The sequence below is a fragment of the Elgaria multicarinata genome, chromosome 1, assembly GCF_023053635.1.
Source record: "Elgaria multicarinata webbii isolate HBS135686 ecotype San Diego chromosome 1, rElgMul1.1.pri, whole genome shotgun sequence".
Classification (NCBI taxonomy): domain Eukaryota; kingdom Metazoa; phylum Chordata; class Lepidosauria; order Squamata; family Anguidae; genus Elgaria; species Elgaria multicarinata.
In genome coordinates, this window is record NC_086171.1 from 214,243,136 (window position 1) to 214,258,942 (window position 15,807).

Below are 15,807 nucleotides of genomic sequence, written 5' to 3' on the forward strand. Positions count from 1 at the left end.
TCTGCTGCTAAACACCACTGCCACCTGCTCAGCCTCTTCATCTCAGGGGCCCTGAGGGAGAATGCCGGCAAGGGACGGAGAGGAGGCAGGGCAGCCTTTCTAAGCAGCAGTTGGGATTCTGGCCCAGGAGAAATGGAAAGTGTCCAGGGGAGGGTGGCAGAGAGGGGTCCGCACACCCCTCACAAAAACCCTTGAGCTGGCACTGCCTGTGGGTTGGAGAACGTAGGGGGCAGAGGGGGAGGCAGGACTCACGAGATACAAAGAGAAGAACTGGCCACACTGGTGGAACGGTATATCCTAATTACAGGAAACGTTCATAGGCACAGTGGAAGCCAGCTAACCAGACAGCTAGCATCGAGTGCAATCTGCCAGGAAGTTCTCCTGCACAAGCCCCATTGTAGTGAAGGGGCCTACACAATAGCCTGTCCTTTTTTTGAGAGTTACTGCTTCTGAACATGGAGGTTCCATTTTCTTATCATGGCTGTCTTGACAGTTCTCGTCCTCTTCCATGAGTTTTCATGAAAGTTGGTGGCTGGGCCCTCAAAGCCATAGGCGTGGTTTGCATGTAATGACTAGGGCTGAGCACAGACTCCCCCTGATTCATTTCAGAGGCTGATTCAGGGGTTCCAAATTGACCCCGAGTCGACTCGGAGTGCTTCGGGTCTGGGCCAACCTTTGGATTCGGGTCCGAACTGAGATATAGGCCACAGCTAGACCTAAGGTTTATCTTGGGATCATCCAGGATTCGCCCCTGCCTGAGCACTGGATCCCCTGTGTGTCACCTAGATGAACAGGTTTGACCCCTGGATGATCCAGGGATAAACCTTAGGTCTAGCTATGGCCCCAGACACCCAAAGTGGGTTGGTCACTGCATAGAGGGCATCTGGGGAAACCGGGCATGAGGCCAACTGGGAGTCCATCAGATTCTCCACTCTAGGGTGACCATATTTTGGAAACCAAAAAGGAGGACAATATGGCCACCCTCAAGGGGGTGCGGCCACCCCAACATGCCCACCTAAAACTAATAGTGATAGCTATAGGTCAGAAAATGAGTCTGATTAAATGTCATGCATATTCATTGAATCTTGCCCCCCCCCTTTTTCTGAGTTCTTTCTATGGGAATGGGGGCTTTATGTCTTGACACTGGAGGACTAGCGGAGACAGAAATAATTTTCTTTGTTACTAATGTTGGTGGTTTCTTCTGCTGTTTTTTAAAATTGTTTTTTGCTTGCTCTTCATAAACTGACAGAACTAAAGAGGTTCCTTACAGTTCAGGTGTTCCTAACAGTTCAGGAGCTTGTAGCTCCATTTGTTACCCCAAGACTGTTAAAGATACAGTTTAGGGTGGGTGGATTCCTGCACTGAGCGAGGGGTTGGACTTGATGGCCTTACAGGCCCCTTCCAACTCTACTATTCTATGATTCTATGACCCATTGCCTTTTTCAAGATGGACAGCACCATTTAGACTTCATAATAAGCGTCCTAGCCCTACAGACACTGAGACATGGGGGTTAGGGCGGTGTGTGTGTGTGTTGAGTTTTCCAAGGCCAGTACTATGAACACTGCTATCTTTCCGGCGCCAGTCAAGACCTTCCTCTTTGCCCAGGCATATAGCTTCGGCTATTGGGCAGTATAAAAATGCAATCAATCAATCAATCAATGGAAGTCAAAAGCCCCCCCCCCACACACACATTCAAGGGATGGGGGGATGGGGGGGCTTTGTGACATGGGGAGGGCTGCCCTGGGGGGGCTTTGTGACATCACAGACCACCTGTCCAGTCAGGCAAAGTATAAAATAGGGCTGGGGGCTCACCTGGGGCTCACTTCGGCTGGGGAGTCTGGAGACAGCTGTGGCCAGAAGGCAAGTCTGACTTGTTAGTCTGGCTTGCTAAGCAGGGTGGGGGGAAACTTCTGGCCTACCCACCCCCACAATGATGCTAGCTAATGCCGCAGACCACCTGTCCAGTCAGGCAAAGTATAAAATAGGGCTGGGGGCAGACGTTCTGTCAAGGGGCAGACGGAGCCTCAGCCACTAGGGTGACCATATTTTGAAAACCAAAAAGGAGGACAATAGGGCTGCCCTCAACGGGGTGTGGCCACCCCAACATGCCCACCCCAAGGTAGGGCCAACTCAACGTGTCCGGCCCCCAAGGGGGAGTGACCTCGGTCACATGTCTAATTCTACACCTTACAATCAACACAAAAGTCTTCTACACGATATCTTGATATTAAAATCACTGAAATAAAGAACAAGTGAGACGTTCAATGGTTCAGAAATTAACACTTATTTTTATTTCCTGTACAAATTTTAAGACTTTTCTTCCGATGTGCCCTGGAATATGGGGGTGAGGGAAAAAAGGGGGGAAGGAAAAAGAGGAGGGCAATAGAGAAGACTTTTCAGGGAGACTGTTAGATTGAGAGGAGGCATTTATGGAGCGGGGGCTATGGAAAATCCCCCCACCCACCAGCCTTCATAGCAGCCCCTCAGGGCACCATAGAAACCATGACGAGGCCACAGGCAGGGAAAGCTGGAAACACACACCTCCGGCTCCCAAGCGAAGGCGGGGGGGGGAATAGGATGGCTGCACTGCTGGCCCAGACCCAGGCTCCAGTCTCCTGAGCTGGACAACTGAGCTGCCCCTGGCCCATGCCTGAAGATGGGGCAGAGGATGGCTGCACTCCCGGCCACCTGCCTTCTTGGTGCTGCTGGTCGTTGCCTGCTGCGCCCCGCCCCGCCCACTGCTGCTGCTTGCTGCTCCCACCACAATAGCGGCTGCACTCTAAATCTCGCAAGATCTCGGCTGGGAAGTCTTGCGGGAAACCAGAAGTCCCGCCGGAAGTCTCACGAGACTTCCAATTTCCTGGGGAAAAAGGCCGGGCCGACGGGGAAAAGAAGGCCTAACGCAACTGCAGGGCCGGGAGCCCCCCGTTTTACCGGTGAATTGGCCCTCAACTCCAGTCGCTCCGGTCGCTCCGGTCGGCCTGCTTTTCCCTGAAGTGTCCGGACTTCTCCGGTGGGTATGGTCAGGCTACTCCACTCCCCACTCACCCACCTAAACCTGGACCCAATGCCCGCCCACCTGCAGGACTTACCTGAGCCATCTGGCAGCTGCCCATCCTCAATGAGAGATGTCATTTTAAATGAAGATTGGAGCTCTGCAGTTTCCTATGTCTAAGGTCTCAAACTATGGCAACTGTTATTATTATTATTATTTATTTATGTAGCACCATCAATGTACGAGACCCTAGACTCAAGAAACTAAGAGCTCCCATCTTCATTTAAAATGGCAGCTCTCAGCAGAGACAAGTTGCTGCCAGGCAGCTCAGGTAAGTCTCATGGGCAGGAGCAGGGCCTCACCATTTCCCCGAGTCAGGCTGAGGTGGCCCAAAAAACTTCAGGCTAATCCAATCGAGATTCAGATTTGAGGCAGAACGAATCGGCCCACTTCACCTCAGATTCGGGGTTCAGACTCGAAGCGGTGCACAGCCCTAGTAATGATAATCCAGAGTTTGGGTTATTGTTGATTCATGGGATTGTTAACCATGAACAACCCAGAGTGCACAACCTAACAACAAACCATGGGTTCTCTTCCTGGGTTGTTCGTGGTTAACAACCCATAGTAAAACCATAGTGCAGGGTTCGCACGTAATGCCAACCCACAATTCAACGACAACCCATACTCAACCAGTACTCAGGACTGTCATTATGCGTCAACTAGGTCATACTCTGCCCTGGAATGTCTGGTGTGAAGATATTTTTGGAATGTAAGCTTTCAGAAAAGGGCAAGTTTTAAAAATAACAACAGCGTCCATTTGTTATAAGCATTTAATAAATACCAGTATTAGCATTATGTGTTATTTGGAATGGGGAGGGGCTGTCCAGAACCAACTGCCAATCACTTTATTTATTACATTTTTATTCTAGTCTTCCTCCAGTGAGTTTAGAGCATTGCACATGGGTCTCCCTCCTCCATGCACATTTAATCCTTCCCACAAAATTATGCATGGTGTAGTGAATGTGGATGGGGAGACATTTTTCTCCCTCTCTCAAAATACTAGAACCCGGGGTCATCCCATGAAACTGATTGGTGGGAGATCCAGGACAAATAAAAGGAAGGACTTCTTCACACAGCGCATAGTTAAACTATGGAACTCACTACCACAAGATGTAGTGATGGCCACCAATCTGGATGGCTTTAAAAGGGGGTTGGATAAATTCCTGGAGGCAAAGGCTATCAATGGCTACTAGCCCTGATGGTTGTGTGCTATCTCCAGTATTTGAGGCAGTAAGCCCGTGTGCACCATTTGCTGGGGAACATGGGCGGGAGGGTGCTGTTGCACCATGTCCTGCTTGTTCATCCCTGGCCGATGGCTGGTTGGCCACTGTGTGAACAGAGTGCTGGACTAGAAGGACCCTGGGTCTAATCCAGCATGGCATTTCTTATGTTCTTATGTTCTTATCTAAGTTATTAGGCTGAGATGGTTACTATTGTACTATTGCAAAGTTCATGGCCGAGTGAAGATTTGAACCCAGGTCTCCCCAACTTGTATCTAATACCATATCCAACATCCTGGGCCATAGTTTCTCTGGGAGACCCCAAATTCTAAACATTATGTGGGATTTAAACAAAGCCTCTCCGTCCATTTTTAAAAAACGTATTCGGTTTTTCTTTCTTTCATTGATTGTTCCTCCCCTGGCATGCAAGTTGCACCTTACGCTTCTCGGGCTGCAAATCTCCGAAAGAACCCAGCATGTTCTGGCACGGGACTCGTCCGGGTCACAGTGTCACATGCCCCGAGTTGCCGGCCTCTGAGGAAGGAAGCGGCAAAGAGCTTTCGGACTGCTTTCCTTGGCTTCCTGCCCTGTTCCAGGGCGCTCTGTCTGGAGCCCTAGGGGAGGGCAGCAGAGGCTGAGGTGAGAAAGCAAGCGTGAGTGAGGAGTAAATATCTCCGGCAAAGAGGAGCAGACAGGAAAGGAAATCTCTTTGCAATAACTCATTTAGGAACGGGCAAACCCTCCCTCTGTGTGCAAGCCGAAGGAGATGCCTTGACCTCTCAGAGCTGTAGGTAAACCCCAGCTGGTGGGTTTTTTCTGCGCTCAGGCTGGAACAGATCCGGTGAAACCCAAGTGGATTTGGAGGCCTCCTCTCCTCCCTGCATGCTAAAAAGAAATTCGTGGTTTTTTCCAGGGCTGGTGAAACACACACACACACACACACAAGAAAAACACACACCTTCCTCTCGAGGAAATGAATTTACACACAGCTCGTTGCAGCTGAAGTAAAAGCGAAGGGAATGTCCCTCCTTTTTAATATAATTCCGGAGACCAATTTGCAGGACGGGAAACCTCACGGCTAGGGAGACTCCAGCTTGTGACTCCGCAAGCCGCCACGTTGCACACCACACGCACTCCACAATTGGAAGGTTTGTGGGGCATAACAAAATGGCCGCTTGTGGCAATGAGGGCCAGTCCACCCCTTATCCTGCTGCCGTGCAGGGCTGGCTCTCTCATGAACCAAGGTGAATGTTTTGCCCCAGGAGGTGGATTTGGAGGAGGAGGCACAGTTAGGGTGAGCCTATGGAAAGGATGACAGGGCGCTGTGGCGTTACACCCCACAAGTCAATTCCAAAGGTATGCCTGCAGTTTGTAAGTCTGTGGTTTGTAGAATGTTGGCCTGAGTGGGCGGAGTTAGAATGTCTTGGGACGGGGAGGAGTGATATATAAAGGAAGGACAGAGGGGATTGAGAGAACTTTTCGGGGGGACTTGTTAGGGACTCGTAGAGTCTTTAGTGCTCTCTGTGTTTATGGTACTTAAGTTCTGGGAAATTTGAGGGTCAGTGTAGTGAGTGGTGTCTTTAGAGTGTGGTGTGCACGTAGTTCATGTATATTAATCAATACTGATAATAAAGAAAGTTCAAGAGTGATTGTGTGAGAAAAAGGAAAGCGCGAATGTGAATGAGTGACAGGATTGTATGAAAGGTTTCAAAAAGGTTTTTAAATGTTGTTAGTTAAAACAAAGCTTGTGAACTTTTAAAAATAAATTTTGATTGTTTTGTTTTTAAACTACCACAAAAATTCCACGTGTTTGGCATTTATCATCTTAAGTTTACACATTTAACACCCACTCTGACAATCATTCACCTAAGCAGATATAACTCACAGTGCATTATTATATATATTAAAATCCTTCTCCATTTTAATCCCCTTTCTCCACATAGTTTGGAGGAAGGTGGGTTTTGATATGCCTCCCTTGCCTCAGGCGTATCAAGCGGTGGTGCTTAGCTTGAGCAGGGAGTAGCTGCGGCCGGGTCTGGTGTTCAGAGCCTGTGTCGTGGCAGGGGCCTGTGTCTTTAACAATTGTATTGAAAAGGGAATTTCAGCATGAATGAATGAATTTGAATGAATGAATGAATACCTTTATTGAATAAGTCTTCTGACCATTTCAAAAAATCACATAATCATTAAAAACAAACAGACATTACTTAAAATTTATGATTTAAAATTTTAAAACAATATACAGTTTGTATATGATATATTATATATGACTAACAGTATAAGACCTCTCGTATATTACAACATTTGATAAAAACTTGTTAATTGATCCATTTTTTCTAATTCTTTTTTCCTTATGCTGGCTGCTTTAAGAGCGAAGAGAGCAACCTTCTGGGTCACAAAATAGTTAGAACCACATAAGAGAAAGGACAATTTATCCTTGGCTGTCCGGTCTCTCATGCGTATTAAAAACAAAGATAGATAATGTTCTCTACATTTTGAATATAAACAACATTCAAGTAAATAGTGGGCTAAATCTTCTATTTCAGGGTTGCCACATATACATAGTCTATCTTTCGATGGAATACCTTGGAATCTACCCTGTAACATCATTGTGTCCATCAGCTCAAATCGAAGCCGGGTAAAGGCTACTCGATGGACCCGTTTTATTGAAAAGGGAATTTCAGCAGGTGTCATTTGTACATATGGAGAACCTGGTGAAATTCCCTCTTCATCACAACAGTTAAAGTGCAGGAGCTATACTAGAGTGACCAGATTTAAAAGAGGGCAGGGCACCTGCAGCTTTAATGGGTGTGGTGAAGAGGGAATTTCACCAGGTGCTGCATGCCTACAAATGACACCTGCTGAAATTCCCTTTTCAATACAACTGTTAAAGATACAGGAGCCCTGTCCTCCTTTCCATAGGGTCACCCTAGAAGTTCTAGTCCCTGCTCAGCCCAACCAACCTGAAAGGATTGTTGTTGTGAGGATAAAAAGCAGAGGACGACGACGATTACGTACGCCGCCTTGGGTTCCTTGGAGGAAAGGTGGGATCTTCACATAAATAAAGGAATGCGTGTAATAGTGGCAGGTGTTGGGCTCCTAAGCTGTGATCCTCCTTTCCCTCGGCATTGTGGGAGCGTACGCCTCATTGCCTGAACGGCATGCCCTGCGTTTAAAGTTCTGCCTTCCTCTCCCGGCACCCCACATGGTTACTAGCTCCTTCTTGCACATGGATGGATTCAAGGCCCATTACTCCTGCACAAATGCTCAGCCAGGCTTCACCGCAAAGCACCGTCTGTCCTGCGGTTTGCAAAGTGGCCGCTTCAACACAAGCTGTGGAGAAGGAGCCCCAGTCTCTCAGCTTTGGCAAGGCAAGGGGGTGGGGGCTGTCGCTATAGGCTGAGCTGTGGCCCAGGCAGACAGCTGGGGGTTAAGAATATCTCTCTTCTTTCCCCAGCAGGGTGTAATGGGACGGTGCAGAGGCAGATACTTTCCCCCTTGGCTTGTTTGCCTAGGACCATTGCCTATCAACCCAGAGCCAAAGGCATGCTGTGGAGGGTGGGGGTGGGCTGGGGGGGTTGGAACAGAGAGCAAATGGTTCAACTAGTGGAGGCTGGTGGCTCTGCTGTCAGTGGGGCAGTGAATCTGCTCCGGATTTCAGTCAGAACTCTAAACAGTCAGAAAAGAACTCATTTAGAATTCTGACTGAAACCCGGAGTGGATTCGTGGTGCCTCCAGCCTCCACTGGTTTCAACTCTCCACCTTTTCCAGCATAGTGTAGAGAGTAAGGATGTGCTCCGCTTCTCCTCGGACCGGAGAAGCAGGAGCGGATTGGGGGGCTTCGCCTCCGCTTAAGGTGGAGGCGAAGAGAATCAGGGGAGCCACGGAGCATTGCGGAGCAGATCGAGGTGTAGGCGGATCCTTCGCCTCGATCCGGAGCTCCGCAAAAAAGTAAGGGGGGTTTACTTGGCGCTGCCGCTGTCGTTGCCACCTGTGCGGCGACGGTGGCAGAGCCAGGTAAGGGGGCAAGGGGGAGGGGGGTCTTACCTGCGTCCATCACGGCCCATCCCAGCTTCACTAGAGCCCGCGGCTCAACCAGGAAGTGTAGGCCGCAGGGCCTACAGTTCCTGGTTGAGCCGCGGGCTCTAGTGAAGCTGGGATGGGCCGCGACGGACACAGGTAAGGGGGAGGAGGGAGGGGGGCCTTACCTGGCGCCACTCCCCGCCACTGCGGAGCTCTGATTCGGAGCCAGAGCTCTGCAGCGGAGTGGAGTGGCCCATAGGCGGATCGAGGTGGGGCAGAGCAGGCCCATCTGCAATTTGCGGATCGGGCGCGAAGAGGATTGGGGGGGTCCGTGCGCACCCCTTGTAGAGAGTTGCTTTGGGTGACCCTATGAAAAGGAGGACAGGGCTCCTGTATCTTTAACAGTTGCATAGAAAAGGGAATTTCAAGCAGGTGTCCTTTGTATGCATGCAGCACCTGATAAAATTCCCTCTTCATCACAACAGTTAAAAGCTGCAGGAGCCCTGCCCTCTTTCGTATCTGGACACACTAGCTATACTCTTGCATCTTTAACTGTTGTGATGAAGAGGGCATTTCACCAGGTGCTGCATGCATACAAAAGACACCTGCTGAAATTCCCTTTTCAAGAAAACTGTTAATGATAAAGGAGCCCTGTCCTCCTTTCCATAGGTTCACCCTAGATTTGCTACTGTATAGATCCGAGTGAAATAAAGAACACAGACAGACATGTGCGCACCCTACACAGATGTCTCTGCTCGGAGTCACAATCTCCTACAGATGCTTTTCTTTGTGGAGGTGGGGGGAGTCTTCAGGGTGTCATTCCAGGTGCAATATGGTGTTTGCCCTTGTGATTCTAACTCGTAAGTAAGTCCATAGGCAAGGAAGGGCTTGAAGTGTCAGGCTGGAGCACTTATTCAAGAACTGATCCACCTTCAGGGAGGGGGAGCAGCTCGCCACTGGAAAAGTCCATCTAGGTGGGGTGGGGGTGAGCAACCTAGAAATTCTTCCACTTTGGTAGATGGAGGGTGCACCTTGGAAGGAGAGTAGGCATCTGGGGTGCTTAATTCTTCCCCCAAAGGCCACTTTTGCCCTGCAGTCTCTTCTCCTGGCTATTTTCCTCCTAGCCACAGCAAACGTGAATCCGGGCACCTTGACTAGGGAGACATGGTGGGCAGCAAAGGCTTATCATAGAATCATAGAATAGCAGAGTTGGAATGGGCCTATAAGGCCATTGAGTCCAACCCTGCAGGAATACACCTCAAAGCATCCCTGACAGATGCTTGTCCAGCTGCCTCTTGAATGTCTCTAGTGTGGGAGAGCCCACAACCTCCCTAGGTAACTGATTCCATTGTTGTACTGCTCTAACAGTCAGGAAGTTTTTCCTGATGTCCAGCTGGAATTTGGCTTCCTTTAACTTGATCCCGTTATTCCGTGTCCTGCACTCTGGGAGGATCAAGAAGAGATCCTGGCCGTCCTCTGTGTGACAACCTTTTAAGTCTTTGAAGAGTGCTCTCATGTCTCCCCTCAATCTTCTCTTCTCCTGGCTAAACCTGCCCAGTTGTTTCAGCTTCAAACGTCTTCTTTCACCTACTGCTCCTCTCTTCCAATGTGTGCTGTCTCCTTGCCACTTTTTAGATTTTCAGTGGAGAGAAAGTTTTCCAGGACCAGGTATTCTGAGGTGCTTACTCATAAGCAGATCTACTCGCGTGTAAGCATCCGAGCCTGCCTTTTCCAGTTCAGGCTTGCATTGGGTGCAATTCATCCTCAAACTTTACAAGCAATATTCTTTATTATTTATTTATTATCAGAATGTATATCCCCACCTTTCAATAAAAACATCAAGGTGACTTAATAACCTCACACTGAAATGTCTTTTAATTTAATTTTATTTTTTAAAAAGAAGCTTTTAAAGAATGCCAAGTTTGCCCTTCCAGAATTTGCATTGTTCTACAGAAATCTAAATTTGTTTGCCACAGAGTACACCCAGCTGTTCTTATTGCTTTGAGGTCTACATGGAAATCTTGAGTGGGTTTAGAGAGAACATTTGCATGTTGTTGTTTTTTATAGGTTATCAAGTTGGCATCAGATTAGGGACATGTGAAAAATTCGTTTCAGTTCGCAAAATGTCTGAACTTGCCCTGTTTGCAAACACGAATGTCCATGGGAGCGCATTTTTCTGAAAAATGTTTGCACATTCATAAACTTGCAATTGTGTTAGAAAAATGCAGGTTTTTTTTTTAAAAGGTGCATTTTGAAATGCACTTTGTTAAAAAAAAAAGGGCACATTTTCATGCTTTAGTCAATGTGGGAAAGTGTACACTTTTGAAAAATGTGCACCGAAATGCATGCTTTACCCCCATTCGAAATGTACACTTTCCCTTTTGAATGAACCAGAAAACAGGTCACAAATGAAAACAAGAGTGAGCAGAACTGAGCTTTGAAGTGAAGTTTGGAGAAGTTTGGTGAGCTTGAACATCCCATGATTCTCCCATCCATACATCAGATCCAGCTATGGGTCTTATCCCTGGCCTCTTGAGGGCTAGCGACTTTATTCTTTTTTTAACCTGAAAGCCGACTTTCCCAAGCTTTCTCACAAGAGCCCATGGGTTTAACAAACTGTCTCTGAAGTTTTATGCGACTTAAGAGTTATGTTAGACGACCCTCTTCTGCTTCCTCCAAACCTCGTCTCTCCATTTTCAGACTGCGAATCCCCCCTTCTTTCTCTCTACGTGTTTGCTAAGGTGTCTCTTAAACATGGGCTCCCTACTGGGCTGAGATTTGGCTAAGCAAGGAAAGAGCCTGAGGTTCATGACAGCCAGCATGACGGATAAGCTAGAGCTGTGTATTCAGGTGCAGCTTCTGCAAAGCATGTGGCTACCATCTGAAAGGAAAGGGGCCTGCAGAGGATGGAGGCAGCGGAGTGTCACTTTTGCAGGCTGTTAGCAGTGGAATCTCTCCAAACCCACCTCTTTTCAGGGCCAAGGGAGAAGGGATTGCCGCAGTTCTGCGTTTTTAGACATGGAACTCCTTTGCTCATGTAGAAAATGTGGCATATCTGTACATGAGTGCTTCTCTCTGTGCGCTTGTGTGTGTGTTTGGGATGGTTTCAAAGCAAAAGGCCTGAGTGGCTTTGGGGAGGTGAAGATTCCCCTCCTCCCATGGAATAATTTAGTTTCGTTTGTTTATGCGCCACTTTCCCATAGTGGAGCGTGTCCAAAGTAGCTCACAATCAACACCAAAATCATAGAAATGATGATACGGTTCAAAGTACTGTTGGGACAAAAAACCCAACCAGAAGGGAGGGAACAGGAAAACCAGACAAGTCCAGATTCAGTGACCATTCTTTATTGAACTTAGAGCCTTGTGTGGCACAGAGCAGTAAAGCAGCAGTTTCTGCAGCCGAAACTCTTCCCACGGCCTGAGTTCGATCCCAGCAGAAGCTGGTTTCAGGCAGCCGGCTTGGGTCGACTCAGCCTTCCATCCTCCCAAGGTCGGTAAAATGAGTACCCAGTTAGCTGGGGGAAAGGTAATAATGGCCGGGGAAGGCAATGGCAAACCACCCCGCTATAAGGCCTGCCAAGAAAACATCAGCGAAAGCTGGCGTCCCTCCAAGAGTCAGTAATGTCTCAGTGCTTGCACGAGAGGTTCCTTTCCTTCCTTCTTTATTGAACAACACATGTAGGAGGAAACTCACCCTCGACGGATCGAAGACGGGCTTCTCCACCCATCATCCACAACCAACATCTTTTATAACACTCCCTGCCCCTCCTGATCTCATGGCTCATCCCTCCCTCCCATCCCTTATGGATTGCAAAGTTATGCGTTTTCCATAAATGAAACTATTTCAAACAGCTAACAATACACAATATTGTGACAGCTATGCCCTGTTTATGTAACTTACAGTACCAGATAAGCCTCCCATGCAAGGGCAGGCGAAGCTGACTTTGCTGACCATTGGGGTGGCTTTCGTAAGAACAAGGAGCGAGCGCCGAAGTGTCTGGGATCATGTCAACTTGGATCCGGGATCCAAGCCTTAGAAGCTGTGTTTTTGGAAACTGTTACGTTTGACCGGGTAGATTAGGGGCGTTCCCTGCAGGGGTAGAAAGTGCAGAGCAACCTTGAGCAACTGGCCAACTGCATTCTGATGACTCATAGAATCATAGAATAGCAGAGTTGGAAGGGGCCTACAAGGCTATCGAGTCCAACCCCCTGCTCAATGCAGGAATCCACCCTAAAGCATCCCTGACAGGTGGTTGTCCAGCTGCCTCTTGAAGGCCTCTAGTGTGGGAGAGCCCACCACCTCCCTAGGGAACTGGTTCCATTGTCGTACTGCTCTAACAGTCAGGAAGTTTTTCCTGATGTCCAGCTGGAATCTGGCTTCCTTTAACTTGAGTCCGTTATTCCGTGTCCTGCACTCTGGGAGGATCGAGAAGAGATCCTGGCCCTCCTCTGTGTGACAACCTTTTAAGTATTTGAAGAGTGCTCTCATATCTCCCCTCAATCTTCTCTTCTCCAGGCTAAACATGCCCAGTTCTTTCAGTCTCTCATCTTAGGGCTTTGTTTCCAGACCCCTGATCATCCTGGTTGCCCTCCTCTGAACACGCTCCAACTTGTCTGTGTCCTTCTTGAATTGTGGAGCCCAGAACTGGACGCAATACTCTAGATGAGGCCTAACCAGGGCCGAATAGAGAGGAACCAGTACCTCACGTGATTTGGAAGCCCTACTTCTATTAATGCAGGCCAAAATATTTATTTATTAATGAAAGAGGAGATGGGAGGTATCTGAGGCCAGAGCCTTGAGTGCTTGGCATACACTTTTCCCCCAGAGAGGGGGTCTTTTTGGTGGGGGTCTTTTGACCACATCAACAGTACAACACTACATTTGAAAACCATCTATAACTATTTGTTACAAAACATATCAACCAATTCAAAGAAAACAAAGTCAACCATTCCATAAATATACTCTAACACTGATTTGGCATTACAATTGCTAATTGTTTGCTACATAATTAATACAAGAGTAGCATATATATATATATATATATATATATATATATATATATATATATATATCCATAAGTAACTCGCTCCATCCTCAGCAGCAACCTGCAAATAGCAATCAACATCAAAGAGCAGTTCTGAAACACAGAACAGCCTTCTCCAGATGTTGCATAAGAACATCAGAAGAGCCCAGATGCTGGATCACACCGAGGGTCCATCTAGTCCAGCACTCTGTTCACACAGTGGCCAAGCAGCCTTCGGCCAGGGACCAACAAGACAGGACATGGTTCAACAGCACCCTCCCGCCCATGTTCCCCAGCAACTGTTGTACATAGGCTTACTGCAATTCCTATCATGCCCAGCCACCATACCTATTGGGTAGGGTGACCATATGAAAAGGAGGACAGGGCTCCTGTATCTTTAACAGTTGTATTGAAAAGGGAATCTCAGCAGCTGTCATTTGTATATATGGAGACCCTGGTGAAATTCCTTCCTCATCACAACAGTTAAAGTGCAGGAGCTATACTAGAGTGACCAGATTTAAAAGTGGGTAGGGCTCCTGCAGCTTAAACTGTTGTGATGAAGAGGGAATTTCACCAGGTTCTCCATATATACAAATGACAGCTGATGAAATTCCCTTTTCAAAACAACTGTTAAAGATACAGGAGCCTTGTCCTCCTTTCCATATGGTCACCCTACTAGTGGATCAAAAGAAAAGTTCAAGTTACAGGAAGCCAGATTCCGGCTGGACATCAGGAAAAACTTCTTGACTGTTAGAGCAGTATGACAATGGAATCAGTTGCCTAGGGAGGTTGTGGGCTCTCCCACACTAGAGACCTTCAAGAGGCAGCTGGACAACCCTCTGTCGGGGATGCTTTAGGGTGGATTCCTGCATTGCGCAGGGGGTTGGACTCGATGGCCTTGTAGGCCCCTTCCAACTCTGCTATTCTATGATTCTATGATTCTCTGCCAGGGTCTTTTCTAATATCAGAAGCAGACCCCTCTAGGGGAGAGGGCTCCACAGAGGGGCTGCCACCAAGAAGGCCTTTCCTCTCCAGGTGTCACCCATGTAATGTCAGATGATTGGACAGGTTCAGGGGAGGCCTGGGAGGGAAGAGCGCTCTCAATAGTGACATCATGCAGCCTCGTGCAGTGGAAGCATCCGGGTCCCAAGCCATGTAGAGTTCCAAAGATTATCTCTGTAGAGTGTTGGTGGCAGGAGTTCCTGGAGAGAGGGGGTGGGGGGCTGCACTGAGGCAAAGGAGGAGGGTGTGTGTTATCGCCTTCTCTGACTGGCAGCATCTCTCCAGGGACTCAGGCAGAGACAGGCTGTTCCCATCACTCCTGCTACCTGACTCTCTTAGCTGGCAACTCAATCTGGGCCCTTCTTCAGGCCAAGCACCCTGCCTCGGAGCTAGGGGGTTCCCCAACATTTCCTATATCAGGGGTGGGCAACTTGTAGTCCTCCAGATGTTTTGGCCTACAACTCCCATCAGCCTGGGAGGCATTGTGGGAGTTGTAGGCCAAAACATCTGGGACACCCCAGTCTTACATAGATAGGCAGTTATAAGGGGGTGCAAGGGGAGAGGAATCGAAACCAGTGTGCTATCACGCGCGCCCACACCATTTTATTTTAAAATACACATTCCCCCAAAGACAAAGTAGGAATAGTGCTTTATCAGCACTGGGTACCAAAAAGAGAGAGGCTGAAACTGGTCAGCAGGGACAATATTTGACATGCAAAATAAATATAAAAATAAATGTCCAGACCAGCTTTGACCTTAATATCGGCAAGCCTTTTGACGGGTCACACCCAATGCTTCTCTGGATGTGCCGGGCTCTTTTCAGCACTCCTCAAATTGGGCATGTAGCCATTTCCCACCCTTTGCCCAAAGCCGGGCCGTGTGCTGGATCCGATGCACAAACGGTAGCTTGGAAAATTGGAGTGTGGGCTCCACAGTGTCAACACTAGACCCCGCCCCCCCTCACACACTTTGCACCCCCCACATGGGGGCCTTTTATCCAGGAGGTGATCCTTAAGTGTAAGTAAATAAACAGGGAGCAGATGGAAGGGACCGGCCGGGCAGCTATTTCAATCTCCCTGGGGCCCCATTATCCCTCTGGCAGCCGAGGCAAATGGATTCCAGACCTTGCCGTGTTAAACCTCAGCCACATGTGGCCACCAGGACGTTGCCGGACTGACCTCTTTGAACCTTATTAAAGGAGCATCGCCGTTCCTGGGAGCTCTGCGAACCCTCCCCGCCCCAGAACATGGTGGCCTCCTTTACAAGGCTGACTTTGCCCTCTGGGTCTCTCTCCCCAACACCTTTGATGGCTGATGTCAGATATTAACACCGCAGTGGGGGCAAGACCTCTTGCAGCAGGGCCCTACAACTTGTCAGGCAATGGATCCTCTGGAGCAAGAAGGGAGGGAGGTCCCAGGTCATGATTTCCAAAAGAAGGGTCCTTTCAGTTCTTTGGCTTAGGAGTTGTGGGATGTCATTTAT